We start from the raw sequence: 6,814 nt of genomic DNA on the forward strand, positions 1-6,814 counted from the left end.
GAACAGGTCATCTTTCAGTTGGGGATGGTACTGTTTGATGGGGGAGATCCAATAAAGGGAAGGGGAGAAAATATCTTTTGGGGGTGGTGAAAAAGATAATTTTTGTTTATTCAAAGATACAACAACAATATTTATAAAGCACCTTTAACGTAGTAAAATGCTGCAAGGCACTTCACGAAAGCGTTATCAAACAAAATTAGACACCGAGCCACATAAGGATATATTAGGACAGATTGGTCATTAGAGGTAGATTTTAAGGAGTGTCTTAAAGGAGGAGAAACATGCGAGGAGGTGGAGAGGTTTAGGGAGATTAGGGCATAGGCAGCTGAAGGCACGGCTGGCAATGGTGGAGTGATTAAAATCGAGGATGTGCAAGAGGCCAGAATTGGAAGATCGCAGAGATCTTGGAGGGTTGTAGGACTTGAGGTTACCGAGATAGGTAGGGGCAAGGCCATGGAGCGATTTGAAAACAAGGATGAGAATTTTAAAATTGAGGCATTGCTGGACCAGTAGTCAATGTAGGTCAGTGAGCACAGGGGTGATGGTTCGAGTTAGGATATGGGCAGCAGAGTTTTGGATGAGTTCAAATTTATGGAGGGAGAAAGATGGGAGGCCAGCCAGGAGAGCGATGGAATAGTCAAGTCTAAAGGTAACAAAGGCCTGGGTGAGGGTTTCAGCAGCAGATGAGCTGAGGCATGGGCGGAGTTGGGCGATGTTATGGCGGTAGAAGTAGGCGGTCTTGGTGATGGAATGGATATGTGGTCAGAAGTTCATCTCTGGATCAGATATGACACCAAGGTCGTGAACGGTCTGGTTTAGCCTCAGACAGTTGCCAGGGCGATGGATAGAGTCAGTGGCTAGGGAGCGGAGTTTGTGGTGGGGATCAAAGACAATGGCTTTGATCTTCCCAATATTTAGTTGGAGGAAATTTCTGTTCATTCAGTACTGTATGTCAGACAAGCAGTTTGATGAATTAGAGACAGTGGGAGGGTGGTCGGGTGGTCGAGCGAGGTGCTGGTGAGGCAGATGTGGGTGTCGTCAGCTTATATATGGAACCTGACGTGTTTTTGGATGATGTTGCCAAGGGGCAACATGTAGATAAGAAATAGAAGGGGGCCAAGGATAGATCTTTGGGGGCTCCAGAAGTAACGATGCGGGAGCGGGAAGAGAAGCCATTGCAGATGATTCTCTGGCTACGACTGGATAGATAAGAATGGAACCAGGCGAGTGCAGTCCCATCCAATTGGATGATGGCGGAGAGGCGTTGGAAGAGGATGGTATGGTCAACCATATCAAATGCTGCAGACAAGGCGAGGAGGGTGAGGAGAGATAGTTTACCATGATCACAGTCACATAAGATGTCATTTGTGACTTTGATAAGGGTCATTTCAGTACTGTGGCTGGGTGGAAACCTGATTGGAGTTGTTCAAACATGAAGTTCTGGGAAAGATGTCCATGGATTTGGGAGGCGACAGCATGTTCAGGGACTTTGGAGAGTAAAGGGAGGTTGGAGATGGGGTGGTAGTTTGCAAGGACAGAGGGGTTGAGATTTTTTTTTTTGAGGAGAGGGGTGATGACAGCAGATTTGAAGGGGAGGGGGGCAGTACCTGAGGAGAGGGAACTGTTAACAATATCAGCTAACATGGGAGCCAGGAAGGGAAGTTGGGTGGTCAGCAGTTAGGTAGGAATAGGGTCGGGGGAGCAGGAGGTAGTTCTCATGAACAAGATGAGCTCGGAGAGGGCATGAGGGCAAATAGGAGAGAATCTGGAGAAAGATGCGAGTTTGGGGCTAGGGCAGGGAGGAGCCTTATGGGAAGTTTGGCCCGGTGGGCTAGGGGAATGGAGGGAAGCGGCAGAGGCTGTGAAGTTTTAATTCTTTGATTTATTTCCTTGACTTTCCTCTTATTAAATTTATAATCAGTAGTACATTTTTAACAAAAAGAAATTGGTACCCAAAGCATGTAAAACAAACAATATTTCACATGTGCCACTGAAATGATGCAAGAAGTTGCTGTTGTGTGACTTCTATAAGAATAATTAAGTACTAGCAGCAAATGTACAACATACTTGATGTACTTTGTAATGCTGATAAATATAAAATGGGGGAATGTAATAGTATTACAGAAATATTAATGTTTTTCTTTTTTTATTTGATTTATGATTATCATTGCTAGAAGAGTTCAGTTATAGTGTTTTATTCTCTTTCTAATCTCATGGGTGATGTGGTTATAAACTGGAAAGTAGTTTCAGTAAACACTGCAGGTTTCTGTCACTTCCCAAGATAATGTACAATGACATGCAGTTGAAATATGTTCTTGATCTATTTTTGTTGGTCAACTAGTAGTTTTGGAGTGAGTTTTTTTTCTGCAAAGTTTTAATTAATTATATATATTACAGTGAATTAACAGTTGTGGCTGTGATTAAGAGCCTGTCATAGATGCGGAAATGTTACCCTACTAATGCAACGTGTTTTGTGCAATTGAGGAGGCAAAAAATAACAACTTATATAGTGCCTTTAATGTAGAAAATCCCAAGATGGTTCACAGATGTGTAATCAAAATTAAATAGTTGCTGAGCCAAAGAAGGAGATATTAGGATGGTTTACCAAAAACTTGGTCAAAGCAATGGGTTTTAAGGAGGGTCTTAAAGGAGAAGAACGAAATGGAGAAGCAGAAGGGTTTAGGATGGGAATTCCAGATCGTGGGGCCCAGGCAGATGAAGGCATGGCCACCAATTCTGGGGCAAAGGGAGGAGGGGAGGCACAAGAAGCCAGAGTCAAGAAGTGGAGAGTCTGGAGAGCAGGGGGCGGGGTTGGGGCGGGGTGGAGGGCAAGGGTTTGTGGGGAGGGGGGAGCTGAAGGGCTGGAGGAGGTTACAGAAGGTGAGTGGAGGGTTGATGTCATGAAGGAATTTGAACACGAGTATGAGAACTTAAAATTTGTGGCATGGGGGACCGGGACTCAATGTAAGGATAGGAGAACGTGACTTGCTGCGGAATAGAATAAGGCTGACAGACTTTTGGATGAGCAAATGTTTACAGAAGGTAGAGAATGGGAGAGGATTGGAATAGTTGAGTCTGGAGGTGACCAAAGCATGGATGAGCTGAAGGGTGGAGACTGGAGATGTTACAGAGGCGAAAGTAGGCAGTTTTTGTGATGGAGAGCATATAGGTTGGCAGCTCAGCTCGAGGTCTAAGTTGCAAACATTCTGCTCCCACCTAAGATATTGGCCGGGGAGGGGGTGTGCAATCATTGGCAAGGGAATGGATTTTGTGCTGAGGCCCAAAATCATGGCTTCAGTCTTCCCAATGTTTAGCTGGAGGAAATAGTAGGAGACTGATGTTGACAAGCAGTTTGACTGAGGCGGTGGGTGTGTTGAGCGAGTTGGTGGAGTGGTAGAGCTCGGTGTCATCACCATAAATGTGGAAGCTGACCCCATGTCTATAGACGAGTGAGGATGAGCATGTGGATGAGAATGAAGAAGAGGAGGAGTAAAGTAGAGATCCTTAGGGGGCTCCGGAGGTACCAGAGCAATGGCTGGAAGAGAAGCTATTACTGGAGATGCGCTGGCTATGTTTGGGTAGGTATGAGTGGAACCAAGTGAGGGCAGTACCACTGAGCTGGACAAGTGGAGGAGTTAGAGGAGAATGGTGTAGTCAATCATATCAAAGGCTGCAGAGAGGTTGAGGAGGATGAGGAGGCATAATGTACCATGGTCATAGTCACAGAGAATGTCATTTGTGACTTTGGTTAGGCCCATTTCGGTGCTGCAAATCCTACCTATTTGTACAACAATATTACAGTAAGGAAATACTATAATGTATACTTAAGTTGGCAATGTGGGAAAATCGCTGTTCCTTTTGGCTCCAGTGGAAACCTCAAACTTGGTAGAGGTTGAGCGTCCAAAATCTGGAGTTCCGGACTCCGGGATGATTGGTGGCAGGGTTGTCCGGAATCTGTAAAATGTTCCAGAATCCGACATCCTGTCAAACCGCAACCTGGGCCCAGGCATTTCCGGACTCTGAACGTGTTTCTGATGTCCTAAGTCCGGAAACGCCCGAGCCCAGATTGCGATATTTCCGGACTTCGGACATCAGAAACATGTGCGGAAGTCCGGAAAAACACAAAAACCGGCTCGGCCTCGGTCCCGAGGTTGCTGGATTCGGGACGCTCAACCTGTAACTTCTACCTACATCAAGTGTATACACAATAAAATGATTAGAACAGAAGCTGGGAGTTGAGAAACACAGAGTCATAGATTTATACAGCACAGAAAGAGGCCCTTCGGTCCATCGTGTCCACGCTGGCCATCAAGCCCTATCTATTCTAATCCCATTTTCCAGCACTTGGTCCGTAGCCTTGTATGCTATGGCTTTTCAAGTGCTCATCTAAATGCTTCTTGAATGTTGAGGGTTCCTGCTTCTACCACCTTTTCAGGCAGTGAGTTCCAGATTCCAAACACCCTCTGGGTGAAAACGTTTTTCCTCAAATCCCCTTTAAACCTCCTGTCCCTTACCTTGAAACTATGCCCCCTGGTTATTGACCCCCTCCTCTAAGGGGAAACGTTCCTCTCTATCTACCCTATCTATGCCCCTCATAATTTTGTACACCTCAATCAGGTCCCCCCCTCAGCCTTCTCTGCTCCAAGGAAAACAACCCCAGCCTGTCCAGTCTCTCTTCATAGCTGAAGCGCTCCAGCCCAGGTAACATCCTGGTGAATCACCTCTGCACCCTCTCCAATGCAATCACATCCCTCCTATAGTGTGGTGACCAGAACTGCACACAGTATTCCAGCTGTGGCCTAACTAGTGTTTTGTACAGCTCCACCATAACCTCCCTGCTCTTGCCTTCATTAGACAAGGCATAGAGTATAAGTATCCCATGTGCCTTTTTTAACCACCTTATCTACCTGTCCTGCTGCCTTCAGGGATCTATGTACATGCACACCAAGGTCCCTCTGATCCTCTGTCTTTCCTAGGATCCTACCATTCATTGTTTATTCCCTTGCCTTGTTAGTCCTCCCAAAATGCATCACCTCACACTTTTTTCAGGGTTAAATTCCATTTGCCACTGTTCTGCCCATCTGTCCAACCCGTCTATATTGTCCTGTAGCCTGAGGCTTCCCTCCTCGCTATTTACCACTCCACCAATTTTTGTGTCATCTGCGAACTTACTGATCATACCTCCTACATTCATATCTAAATCATTAATGTACACTACAAACAGCAAAGGACCCAGCACCGATCCCAGCGGTACACCACTGGACACAGGCTTCCAGTCACAAAAACAACCTTCAACCATCACCCTCTGCCTCCTGCCACTAAGCCAATTTTGGATCCAATGTGCCAAATTGCCCTGGATCCCATGGGCTCTTACCTTCTTGACCAGTCTTCCATGCAGGACTTTGTCAAAAGACTTACTGGAGTCCATGTAGACTACATCAACTGCACTACCCTCATCCACACACCTAGTCACCCCCTTGAAAAAATTCAATCAAATTGGTTAGACATGATCTTCCCCTGATAAAGCCATGCTGACTATCCTTGATTAATCCTTGCCTTTCCAAGTGGAGACTAATTCTGTCCCTCAGAATTTTTTCCAATAATTTCCCTACCACTGATGTTAGGCTCACTGACCTGTAATTCCCTGGTTTATTCCTACTACCCTTCTTGAATAATGGTACTACGTTAGCTGTCCTCCAGTCCACTGGCACCTCTCCTGTGGCCAGAGAGGTTCTGAAAATTTGTGTCAGAGCCCCTGCAATCTCCTCCCTTGCCTCACACAGCCTGGGATACATCTCGTCTGGGCCTGGGGATTTATCCACTTTTAAGCCTTGTAAAACCACTAGTACCTCCTCCCTCTCAATACTAATTTGTTCAAGTATATCACAATCCCCCTGCCTGATTTCTATGCCTACATCGTCCTTCTCCATAGTGAACACAGATGCAAAATATTCATTTAAAACCTCACCCACATCTTTCGGCTCTACACACAGATTGCCACTTTGGTCTCTAATACTCTTTCCCTGGTTATCCTCTTGCCCTTAATCTATATATATAAAACAGTCTGTCTCTCTCTCTCTCTGTGTCTCTCTCTCTCTCTGTCTCTCTCTCTCTGTCTCTCTCTCTCTGTCTCTCTCTCTCTGTCTGTCCAGCTATACAATCCAAAGTTACAGAGCGTACCTACACATATATTATATCAAAAGAAAGCTTATCATTAGGGAACTCTCATAGGCGTATTTACTTTTTGGTCGGACAAAAATTGTGCCGACGGTATCCAAAAAACGTTCAAAATTCCGCTCATTATCCGCTCATTAGCATCGAGTGACGTGAAGGTTGACCAATCGTACAGTCGAGCGACCCGGCGGTCGACCAATCGTTGCGTCACGGGGGCGGGTTCATTGCGTGTGCGGGCGGGCCATCCTAGAGTCGAGTGACGTGACGATTGACCAATCCTACAGTTCAGTGACCTGACGGTTGACCAATCGGTGCGTGTGTGGGGCGGGCCTAATGCTTCTGAGTTGAGGTGAGTGGCCGCCATCTTGATTCGAAACTCTTCATTTCTTTTTCCCACTTTCTGCGTGTTTCTTTTCAAATCTAGCTTTCCAGCAAAAAAAAAGTTGCTTTTAAAACACACATTGTTTTTTAAAAAAGTTAATTAATTTGTAAATCTCTTCTCTAACCTCTATAATTTTCCTACCTTTCACCGTTTTTGCAGGCAGGCCTCGAAGCCTGGGCCTCTGTTGCCCAGCCACGCCCGACCTACGCACCTCCCGTCCCGCTCAACAAGCGGCCCGCGCGCTCGCCGCCATCCTTT

General features: G+C 45.9%; 1 protein-coding gene across 1 annotated transcript in view; it reads left to right on the forward strand.

The window, feature by feature from the left end:
* eogt (EGF domain-specific O-linked N-acetylglucosamine (GlcNAc) transferase) overlaps positions 1 to 6,814 on the forward strand; it is a 74,693-nt gene that overhangs the window by 20,658 nt on the left and 47,221 nt on the right.

The sequence above is a fragment of the Somniosus microcephalus genome, chromosome 11 (genome assembly GCF_052327205.1).
Source record: "Somniosus microcephalus isolate GS21.2 chromosome 11, FLI_Smic_1.0, whole genome shotgun sequence".
NCBI lineage: Eukaryota > Metazoa > Chordata > Chondrichthyes > Squaliformes > Somniosidae > Somniosus > Somniosus microcephalus.